The sequence below is a fragment of the Anolis carolinensis genome, chromosome 3 (genome assembly GCF_035594765.1).
Source record: "Anolis carolinensis isolate JA03-04 chromosome 3, rAnoCar3.1.pri, whole genome shotgun sequence".
Taxonomy (NCBI): domain Eukaryota; kingdom Metazoa; phylum Chordata; class Lepidosauria; order Squamata; family Dactyloidae; genus Anolis; species Anolis carolinensis.
Window position 1 is genome coordinate 94100009 of NC_085843.1, and position 12914 is coordinate 94112922.

Genomic DNA, 12914 nt, shown 5'->3' on the forward strand with positions numbered 1-12914 from the left:
GATGATGAAATGATGGTCCAAAGCAGAAGATGTGGTTTTGACCTGACTGGACTGCATGGAATATAGTGTGGTGCCACCAGTAGAGTTGTCCAGTGTGTCAGACCACTTCTGGGATTAGTCTGGAGCCGCAGTTCTCAAAGTGTGCTCCGCACCTAATATATCTAGCAGATCAAGTAAAAGGAACTTCTTTTCAAATAATGTATAAACATATGGGATTGCTACCTTGTGGTGGTCTTTAGTTTGGATAATTTAAAACAGTAATCAGAAAAATTTATAAAGGATCCGGTTATTAATAATTACTAATCGTGTTGGATATATATTTCCTTATGTCAAAGGCAGTATGCCTTCAAATAACAACAGATGATAACTATGACCAGGAGGCTCTTATTTCACTTACTTCATTCTTGTGGTCTTTCCAGAGTCCTTTGATCAGTGACAGAATAAAATAGTGATACAAGTAAGTTTTTGTCTGATACAGCATGGTTATAGTTATGTTCAATATATCATTTAATACTTTCATGGACTGAATCATTGGGCTGTTGTGAGTTTTTGAGCTGTATGGCAATGTTCCAGCAGTATTCCCTCCTAATGTTTCACCTGTATATGTGGCTGGTATCTTCAGAGGTTCTATTAGCAGTGAACAGAACCTCTGAAGATGCCAGCCACAGATGCAGGTGAAACATTAGGAAAGAATGCTGCTGGAACATGGCCATACAGCCCAAAAACTCACAGCATCCCATATAATTATGTCATTTTTAAAAACTTTGAGAGCTTTGTAAATTCAAGAACATAGTAAAATAAAATCTTAAATAGCTTATACATTTGAATAGTAATTTATTTATTTACAACATTTTTACCCTGCCTTTCTCACCCGAGGGGACTCAAGGCAGCTTACAGCACCCAGCAAGATTCAATGCCAAACAAATCAGTAAAAATTAGCAACACATTTAAAACCATTAACAATAATAAATAAGAATACATTATACAAGCATTAAAAAGCATTAAAAACACATATATTACTTAATTCCATTCTTCCAAGAACCTTGTACATAGACCTTAATTCAGACCGTGGCAATATATTGCTTACAAATACTCATTAAATGCTTGTGCACAAAGCCATGTCTTTACATTCTTCCTGAAGCCCAGAAGGGTTGGGGCCTGCCAGATGTTACTGGGGAGGTCGTTCCACAGCCGAGGAGCCACCACTGAGAAGGCCCTGTCCCTCATTCCCACCATCCACGCCTGTGAGGCAAGTGGGACCGAGAGCAGGGCCTCTCCCGACGATCTTAGCATTCTTGATGGTTCATAGGAGGAGATACGTTCGGACAGGTAAGTTGGACTAGAACCGTTTAGGGTTTTGTAGGTCAAAACCAGAACTTTGAATTGGGCTCAGTAGCATATCGGCAGCCAGTGGAGCTGGCATAACAGTGGAGTAGTATGCTCCCTGTATGCCGCCCCAGTTAACAATCTGGCTGCTGCCCGTTTTACTAATTGGAGCTTCTGGGCCGTCTTCAAAGGCAGCCCCACATAGAGCGCATAGTAAATGCAGTTCTCTTAGTGCCAGTCTTGTGTAATAAAAACAAACAAATCAACAAAAACCATAATTCATGTACATCAGGGGTCCTCAAACTTTATAAGCAGAGGGTTGGTTCACAGACCTTCAGACCAGACTAGAGTTTGGAAGAAAAAAAAACATGAACGAATTCCTATGCACAGTGCACATATCTTTTTGTAGTGCAAAAAAACAAAACAAAAAGTACCAGTATTTCAAAGAGAAGTGTAGCCCTGATTTTTTGCTGTTGACATAATCAAGGTAATTAGGATTATTGTTGTTGTGTGCCTTCAAGTTGTTTCAGACTTAGCGCGATCCTTAGTCTAAAGTTTAAGGCAGGGGCTGGGTAAATTACCCCAGCAGGTCTTAGTTTAGGGACTCCTAATGTACATGAATGAAATATGGGCAAGACTGGAAAAATAAATAAAGATGAAGAAAAAGAAGAAAAATAACTTTATTTCTAACCCACCCTCTTCCCGAAGTGACTCAGAGTGGCTTCCATAAACAAAAATGGCTGTATACAGTATAAAGTGCAAACATTTGAAACATACATTTAAAATGTAATTAAACAGCCTTGGCTAAAAGCATATAAATATAAAAGCATATTATTCAGTCAGTCCAGTGTCATAAATAATACAATTCAACAGTTAAAATCTGTCCAGTAATGTAAAAATATAACTCTTCAATAAATTAAAATAGTCATTGTAGGCTTCATCCACCAAGATGGAATTGGTGGGAAACTATTCATCCTCCTCTCCATAAGCAAATGAGCAGCAGTAGGTTTTTAATTCTTTCTTAAAGGAGAGGAGTGAGGGAGCGGTTCTAATTTCTTTGGGGAGGGAGTTCCAGGTAGAGTTCCCACCAGCCACACTTGAGAAGGGAAGTGGCACAGAGAGGAGACCCAAGAGGCTAGCTAAATGTTTGAGATGGGGAATATAAAGTGCACTCCACACTGCAATATGGCATGGCAGATTCAATGTGTAAAAGAAAGATGGAAGGAAATTTTGGTGACCTCCACAGTCTTACTGTGAAGTTGCATTTTTCACATTTCATAAAGTGTGTTGTTCCTTGGGCGTTCTCACATTTGTGAGACTTTCCAGTCATTTTCTAAAAGTAAAATAAATACAAAGCAATACTCATATGTGAGAGAGGATTTTTTAAAAATATGTTTAAACCAAAGGTGTTTGTCATTATTAAATTATTGATTTGTTGAAAGCAGTGTTGAATTCTTTAAAGACCTTGGACTCCTTAAAGATAAGAAAGGGCTCACATCTTTTAAAATAAATAAATATAGGTTCACAGGGAAAGAAGGAAAATCTGAATAAAGATTAGTCAGTAATCAATTTTGTAATAAGTTTACAGTACTCTAAAAAACCTTTTGATAATTAAAAAGGGTTGTTAGTGAATACTATGCTTTTTATAAGATTGTTGTTTTGATACAAATTAGAAATTATCACTGATAACAATGAAAAAGAAGCATATTGTATATCCACCGAAATCATGAGACTACTATCATTGTAGAAAAACATGATGCACATTTAGTCTAACTATCTTTTTTCTTATAAGGCAGAGAGTGCTACAAACTAATTAGAAGAGTAAAATTGTGTTGATCTTCCAGTCTAGAGAACATTGACCTTTCCTTCATCAACTAATCATAATAAGCCAAGTCATAAATGGTTATTCCCACTAACCTCTAGTCAAAACAGCCAATAAAAGGACATAATTAATTAGAGGAACACTTTTATACACCAAATAGAATTAATTTCCAGTTAGATTGTCCCAACCGCTGGCAGTGAATGTGTATACTTGACCTTTTCCAGCTCTTAAGGCCCAGGCCAGAACTCAGCAAGTAGTTGGACTGAAAAGATTAAGCCACTGTATGGGAATAGCTGGAGATCTTTTAAATCAGGATAATTATGTATTTGCCAAATTTAATTTGGATTTTAAAAATGTTTATATATGAAAGAAAAATACAGGTCTGCAAAAGAAAAAAAACATGAATAAAATTGCACAGTCTGTTGACATTTGTTTCAATGTAGTATAAATAAAATCAGCTTTTTAACAAACAGTATGTCAGGATCTGAAACCCTAGCACTCATAACAGCTGAACTCTCCACATCCCGTCAGAGCAATGGGGGGTGGGAGATAATCTAAATGATAAGAGCCATCTGGCCAGGAGGATGGGTTTTATGGCCTGCTCTGGTTTTTCAAGCCTGGGAAAGGACTACATAACAGATACGTGTGAATGTGGAAAGGGGGGGGGAGGTAGGAGGTGGATATACTCGGGGTTTGGCAGGAATACGTTAGTTCCAGCTTCATTTTCAACTTGTAAAGAAGGTCTTCAATAAAGGGTTTCCACAGAGCTGCCTGTGTGAGCCTGCTTTGAGTCCTATAGCTTTCAAGAGCTGACACAGTATGAGTGAGGGTGAATCTACACTGCTAAATAATGCAGTCTGAAATGGCATGATATGGTCAATGTAAATCCATATAATGCAGTTTAAGTGCATTGAACTGCTTTATATGGGTCTACACTGACCATATAATGTTGTTCCAAACTGCATTATATGGCAGTGTAGATCCTGCCGGAGTCTTCTTTACAGACCTGTAATATTCTAACTTGGTTTATATCATCCAGATCTGATTATGCCAATGTATTAAAGATGATAGTGTTATAACATCCGCATCAAAAACAATATGTATCTTTGTCCCTGTCACATGCCATGAGGAATATCAAAACCCGATATGACATTTATTGTTTCCAATACATATTTACCAGAAAGATCCTCACTTTCTACACATTCACAAAATAAATATGAGACATAATTAATTCCTTACAATAGATAAAAAGACATAAATATATATAGAGAGAAAGGCAGAGGCAAAGATGAAGTACTCTGGCCACATCATGAGAAGACAGGAAAGCTTGGAGAAGACAATGATGCTGGGGGAAACGGAAGGAAAAAGGAAAAAGGAAGAGGGGCCGACCAAGGGCAAGATGGATGGATGGATGGCATCCTTGAAGTGACTGGCTTGCTCTTGAAGGAGATGGGGATGGCGATGGCTGACAGAGATCTCTGGCATGGGCTGGTCCATGAGGTCACGAAGAGTCGGAAGTGACTGAACGAATAAGCAACAACAGAGAGAGAAAAAGAGGGAGAGAAGTCCTCAGATGAAATATTTGTACAGTTAGCCTTCCATATTCATAGGTCTGACTTAATATGAATTTGATTATTTACAGATTTGTTTAAAACATTCTCTCTAGAAATCTCTAGGTCTTTCAGTGTAGCTCCACCAGAAGCTGCCCATACAGACACACTGGAGGACATAGAGATTCCTAGAGAGGTGATCTTTCATGTAAAAAAGCAGGTTTTGTATTTGTGTCCTTCACTTTCACAAAGCTCCTCTATCCCAAACCCGAATGGATACCAAAGCTTGACTCTACTAATATTGCTCATTTATGTCTATAGTCAATTTACTTAATGTACAGTTTATACAATCTTACAGTTATATCTTTCAACAATGATGTCTTAACATGCGATATATTTTACATTAAAAGTTTCTGAATAAGTATGTGTTTATAACATAGAACAGAAACAATATCCTTTGTCTCAAAGGAGTTAAGTGATCTAATTTTTCCTTTCCTCATATTAATAACCCTTTTTGAAGTGATATAAATTATTAATTGATATAATATCTGATAGTTGAAATATTTGTGCCAAAGCAAAATATCTCCAAGCAAAGCTGAACTTGTAATGAGTGTGTAGGTGGGAACAGATCATGAGCAAGCAATAAAACACAATAGCCAATCACAGAAATCTATGAGTCTGTGTCAAAATTTATTTTAGCTTGTGTTCCCCAACCTTTTTCAACCAAGGAAGTGACTCAGAAGTTGACTCTTTGCCTAAAATGTTCAGATATGTGGTGAAAATTTTCCCATGCATACATTTCAAAAATATTTTTGGAGGGGGAGCAGAAGTGGGTAGTCCTTTAAAGTTCCTTGAGGGAACCAGTGAGCACCCAAACATCCAACAGTTTCCTATCCCTGATCTATAAGAATGACAAGGAAGTTGTATCAGAGAAGTGTTACTCTGTGTATATTAGGGATGACATTGTGTTGAATAAGTATTTACTTTGGGGGGGGGGGGTGGTTTTTCCACATTGTCATGGAAGGTGACTACCATACACTAAAAGTAACTTAGTCCCAGGAATATGTTCTTATTCTCAGGGAGTTCTTGAGACAAAGAATGAAATAAACAAGCTATCTGAAGGAAATAATGTTGTAAAAATTGTTGTTTTTAATTACCCTTTCTCTGATTAAATGTATGTTCTGGCTATGGCAAAAAAAATTAAATATCCTCAAACAGTGGTTCCCAACCCATTGGTGGCAACCCCAAATGGGGTCACAAAGGGTTTTCTGTGGGATTGCCAGGCAGTGGTGGGCTACGAAAAAATTTAAAAGGGGTATTTTAAAAGGTTTCCCCTTTGTTTCTACATATCTCTGTGAGAGCAGATTTTCAACGCTTCTTCAGTTGAAAACCAAAACAAGAAATAGATTAAATATTGAGAATGACATGAGGTTGACATTAACAAAAACTCATCTACAATTTTTAAGCTTGTTAATTAGTTACAATTTCAATTATCATATTAAATATGCCGTAAGTTAATATTATTTTGAATTATTTTCAATGTGTTTTAACGTGTGTTTTCATTTATCCTATTAAAAAGGCTATTTTTAATGTATCCGAGTCATGGGCCCTTTGCCTCTATAAATAGTTGGGAACCGCTGTCCTAGAACATGAAACCAACAAAAAGGGAGGTGAATATGGACTTAATCCTGATTGGTATTATTTGAACACACAGGAGAATTCAAGCAGAAGATGAGAGGATTACAAAAAAAGGGTTTTACAGAATATATCACTAATATTAAGACCAATAATAAAGGATTTGCTAGATATATTAGGTGCGGAGCACACTTTGAGAACTGCGGCTCTAGACTAATCCCAGAAGTGGTCTGACACACTGGACAACTCTACTGGTGGCACCACACTATATTCCATGCAGTCCAGTCAGGTCAAAACCACATCTTCTGCTTTGGACCATCATTTCATCATCAGTATCAGCATTACAAACCTCAGAGTATCCCCCCAAAATAGGGCTAATTTAGCCCTTTAAAAATGCAGTTATATGAACAGTGAGTGTATGCATCAGTTAGAGATCTTGATTTAAGGAGCAAATCATCATTGACAACATCTTTATTAACGACTTAGACGAAGGGTTAGAAGGCACGATCATCAAGTTTGCAGACGACACAAAACTGGGAGGGATAGCTAACACTCCAGAAGACAGGAGCAGAATTCAAAGCGATCTTGACAGACTAGAGAGATGGGCCAAAACTAACAAAATGAAGTTCAACAGGGACAAATGCAAGATACTTCACTTCGGCAGAAAAAATGGAAATCAAAGATACAGAATGGGGGACGCCTGGCTTGACAGCAGTGTGTGCGAAAAAGACCTTGGAGTCCTCGTGGACAACAAGTTAAACATGAGCCAACAATGTGATGCAGCAGCTAAAAAAGCCAACGGGATTCTGGCCTGCATCAATAGGGGAATAGCGTCTAGATCCAGGGAAGTCCTGCTCCCCCTCTATTCTGCCTTGGTCAGACCACACCTGGAATATTGTGTCCAATTCTGGGCACCACAGTTGAAGGGAGATGTTGACAAGCTGGAAAGCGTCCAGAGGAGGGCGACTAAAATGATTAAGGGTCTGGAGAACAAGCCCTATGAGGAGCGGCTTAAAGAGCTTGGCATGTTTAGCCTGCAGAAGAGAAGGCTGAGAGGAGACATGATAGCCATGTACAAATACATGAGGGGAAGTCATAGGGAGGAGGGAGCAAGCTTGTTTTCTGCTGCCCTGCAGACTAGGACACGGAACAATGGCTTCAAACTACAGGAAAGGAGATTCTACCTGAACATCAGGAAGAACTTCCTCACTGTGAGAGCTGTTCGACAGTGGAACTCTCTCCCCCGGGCTGTGGTGGAGGCTCCTTCCTTGGAGGCTTTTAAGCAGAGGCTGGATGGCCATCTGTCGGGGGTGCTTTGAATGCGATTTCCTGCTTCTTGGCAGGGGGTTGGACTGGATGGCCCATGAGGTCTCTTCCAACTCTACTATTCTATGATTCTATGATTCTATGATTTGTCACAGTATGGTTTTTACAGTATGGTCTAAAGACAATGAAGCCTTGGTGATTTCACTATGGTTTAATCCTAGATCAGCCTAATAACATTTTAGCCTAATAATATTCAAATCCATGAAGATGAAATTGAATATAATTGAACCTTTTTCTACATGATCATGTGTTTTGTTTAAAACACTTTGGTATTTGAAGTCTTGTAATTATTTTCTTGGATTCTCTAAACAGCATACAGATTTAAGTCACTTAGGAATATGGAACTCTTCTATAGCACACATTTATAGTGCTATATTCCACAACTGCCATGGCAACATCCTACAGAATCCTGTGATTGGCAGTTCAGGGAGGGATATTTAGATTCTCAGCCAGAATGCACTATTGCCACACCAAATTGCCAACTATATGATTCCCCAGGAGGTTGTCATGACAGTTAAAATGAGTTCATAGTGATATACTTATTATGAAATGTGCCTTGTTTCCTGAATTGCCATTCAGATGGGAAAAGAAAAAAGAAAAGAGTGAGCATAGTTACCCTGAGAAGAGCATTCCATAGTCTAGGAGTGGTCATCATACACCTGAAGATAGTGAGGCCTCCACTGAAGATCTCAAAACACAGATAGGTTCATATCCATCCCTTCAAATTAATGAGACTCAAGCCATACATCTTAACCATCACTTTGAATTGTGCCCAAAACAGACCAGTAGATTTTGAAGGTTTGGGAAATGACATGTATCCTCCTTGTAACCAGCTAGTATTTTGTCTGTTCGCTACATTCTGAACCAGATAAATTTCTAAACACTCTTCAAAAGCAGCCCAATTGTAGAGCAGGCTAAAGTAATTTAAACAGGATGCAACTTAAGGGTGTATTGCCATGGAAAAATCCAGCATCTCCAGGAATGGGTTTGGCTTACTTACTACTTTTAGTTGAGGTGATATCTACTGTACTAGTGCCCAGGCCTGGGGGTTCAGGTTCAGGAATTCATTTGAGAGCCCATTCACATGGTACAGTTAGAGCACAATGATTGAATTTTAATTGACATAGCTGCATTTTATGGAATATTGAGGTTTGCAGTTCTAATCTAGGCACTAAGGCCTTATGTCTGAAAATTCTAAATACTCACCCCAAAACTTCAAATGTCTTTAAGATGATGCCATGGCAATGAAAGTAGAACTGTTGAGCTATAACTGTATGGTGTGAAATCGTCCCAGAAGTACATTCAGACCATGAACCTGCCTTTTTGGGGTAGGTGAGAAATAAACTCATATAGCACAGGATGAATCCCTATTCTCTGATTTGTTTTCCAACTGCCCAAGACCAGGATTAAGTTTAAATTTTTCTTTCCTTAAATTTCTCGTATACAGTTACATTAGGTTACAGTTTTGCTGATTTCTGCTAACCCAACTAAATTTATAGCATTGCAGCTTCAAATAGCAAATATATTTTAGGCCCTAATCTTTCTGAAAACTGCAAAACATAATATATTAAGAAAGCAGTGCTATGCGTACTGCAGTCTGAGATAACCACACATGAAATGTCAAAACTGTTTCTAAAAATCTCTTCTAATATAGATAGCCTTCCATATCCATGGATTCTACATTCATATATTCAACCATCTATGGCTTGAAAATATTCAAACCAAAATGCAAAAGGCAAGCTCTGATTTTGTCACTTTTTATAGGGGACATCAATTTATTACACCAATGTATATAATAGGACTTGGGCATCCACAGATTTCAGTATTCACAAGAGGTCCTGGACTCAAACACAAAGTCAGGGCAGGGGAGTATACATGCTGGCCCTACACTCGGTTGCCTGTTACTATTTCTTCAGTGCTTTATCTTTTCATTGTTGAGCATGGGGTAGGGGTCTAAAGAACACTTCCACTTGCATTTGCTTAGACACAAATAGGTGGCTTTGCATGTTGAGAAATCCTCTTTTATTTAAGTTCTTTATCATGAATAGGAGATTTCTACTCAAATTCAAGTAGATATAAATAGACTCCTTTTTCTTTAATATATCCCTGTAAACAAGGTGATTGGAAGCTAAAAGACTGGGCCAACCTGTTTTGGCACACTTATGAACAGGGCTTTTACTGTTCAATGGTTCTAAAATGTTCTATTTCCCAATGTCGGTATTAGATTTTTGTAGCCATCTTTTAAAAATTGCAAAGTTCTAAGTATAAATTGTAGCCTATATAATAGGTTGCAATATGTCATATAATAGATATTCCAAAGTGATGAATAAAAAGTACATTTCATATGCTGTTTTTCATTGCCTCTAACTAGTGATTTGGGTTAATTAACACTTCCAAGTATAGTCTCTCTTTGAAATTCAAGAAAGTGTGAAATTGCTTATTGGAGATGAGAAGAGTGAAGAAATGTTCCAAAGCCATACTTTTTGCTCTGTGTCTAGAATTAAAAATTAAATAAGACCACTTATCAAATGCTAGAATCTAAAGCAATAAACATATATACATATTAACTCATTACTCCAGCAGGTATTTAAATTTTCACAGATACTGAATATTTCAGATCAGATTCAGGGATAATGCATTCAACTATAAATCATATACAATGGGGAGGTATATTTTTTTCTTTGTGATCTACATTATGGGGTTGCATCACAGTTCAGTCTTGAAGAGCAGAATAATGTTATATAAAATAAGCCCAATTTGTCACTACTCCCATTGACTTGGAACATGAGGTCTTTTTCAATGATAAAATTATACTGAAATATTTTACAGTAGAAGAATTGTTTTGAAAAATCCACAAAGGGATCACTCAGACTTGCCAGAATCCAACACAGAAGGAGCTCACTCCAATGCATGATTTCAACTTTCAAGGTCGGAAAAGCTAAGTTGCTTTAGGACTGGAGGATATACCTGTATTTTCTATCATCAGTTTGATGGAAGACTGGATATGTTTAGATGCTTGTTTATTAAATCTAGCAGTGGTTAGTTATTATCATCTAGAATAGTGGTCCTCAACCTGTGGGTCTCCAAGTGATTTGGCCTACAACTCCTGGAAATCCCAGCTAGTTTACCAGCTGTTAAGATTTCTGGGAATTGAAAGCCAAAACATCTGGGGACCCACAGGTTGAGAACCACTGATCTAGAGGAAGCATTGGTGTGGCAAGCATGGATAGCATGGAAATTATGTAATTTAGCAAAAGGATACCACAAGGATATACTTCTCAATCCCATGGTGTTTTAAAAGGAACTCCAATCTTAAACAAGTAGTGGGGAAAGTGGCACCCAACACTTTCTATGCCGACCAGTCCCTGCCAAAAAGTTTTTCAAATGGCTTGAAAATTACCCATAAACTGTCAAAAATACCACCTGGCATATTAATGTACAGTAAAACTCTCCCTAATCCACAAAACTGATTATTCACAAACACCTGGAACTTCAAATCGGAAGTGACTCCCAATCATGTCAATGTCACATTTTCAGGTGTTGTACAGCTGAAAAAGCAAGCCTGCATTAGGTATAGGGACAAGTATTGGCCCTATACTTCGTTTGTCCACTTCCTATGAAACATTTAAGCTTCTAGTTAAAAAAGGATTTTTAAAACCCTTAAAACATATGAACGACAGCAGTAAGGGGAAAGAACACTAGTTTCACTTTACATTAAAAGCATTATTCATTTTTCAAAACAGTGCTTGTCAGCTTCTGGATTGAGTGACAATTGGTTCAAGAAAATGTTCATTTCCCTCATTCTTCTCAACTTTGAGGCAAATTACCTCCCACTTAACAACTGCTAATGTAAAGTACTATTTTTGGTCAGAGGAAACCAGTTAAATAAGTACTTGGTAAAGGATAAAACCTCTGACCGAAAAAAAATACTTTTTTGATGTTAATGATTCAAAAGAATACTAACTAGAACCAGAAATATTTGCATCTTCTTTTACAATAACTATGTGTTTGATAAAACCCAACTTGACTTTTGGTTTTCATAGATGAAAGCCAAGAGGCTTGTGACATTTGTGAAGCCTGCCAACTTACTTGCTGAAAAAAATGGCAAATAGTAGATATTGTGTGAGTAGAAACCATGATAAAAAGTCAGCTAATAAGTGTGGAATGCAGACAAATATTATCATTAGGCTTGTGATGTTATGTATGGGTTTAATAAAACAGGACACTATGAGAAACAAGGACAAAGGGCAATGGCAGTACGCAGAACAATGAGAAGGCATTAAGGTTTTACCCATTGGTAGAAGCTAAAACATATTAATTAGCCTTGATGACCAGCCTGAGAAATAATGAGCCAAACACAGAAATGGAATATAAAATGGGCCAGCTTTATTAATCAAACCTATTTATTATTTATTCACTTTCATCGTACTGTAACAGGGGAGGGGGTGACATGGTGAGGGAAATGCTAAGACAGGAAGTCTCCTACTAAGCCTCCTCCACAATTCTCCTTGGGCAAAAACACCTGACTCCTGAGATGAAACTGCAACTGGGCTCACTCCTCAGTAAGGAATGTCCAAGGTTTCTTGCTTCCCAAGTCCCAGGACATAGGGTTGGAAGTTTAGGCCTCAGTTTAGCCCCAAAGATATATTTTTCCCCACCTATCTAGTCCTGTGACATAAAGAGGCAATTCTAAAAGACTATTTTCAAAATGGGGATGCCATAGGTGCTCACGGACTAAGAGAAACTCCCTCTCTCCTCCTCAATAGCCAGTTATTTAGGACACCATTCAAAGCCAATTGTCCAAGTCCCCTGCAAAAAGTATTTGGTAGTGAAAAGTCCCTCAACATAGGAGAAAATGCATACTTGGTTCTGAAACTGACACACTGCAGCAGAAGTAGGTGGATCAATTTTTCACATGAGGAAGATGTGTGAGGCAGCAAGGCCTTAAACAGACTCAAAGTCCCACCTCCATAATGTTCTTTGTAACTGTGCAGGTCACCCAACAAATATAGAGATTAGACTGTATATCCCAGGAGACCATCAAATAATTCCGCTCCTCCAACATGGTTGCACGAGCATGGGGGATTCTAATTATCATGAACATGTGTATTGCTCTGACTGAAATGAGGAAATGGGGTACTCTGGGTCGTATTCTATTGTTAGTTCCCATTAGAATAGACCCATTCCATTAATGGTAAATTGGTAAGTAAATACTTAAATACCCCGTGACACAGCAGTCTCTCTGCCTGAGCTTG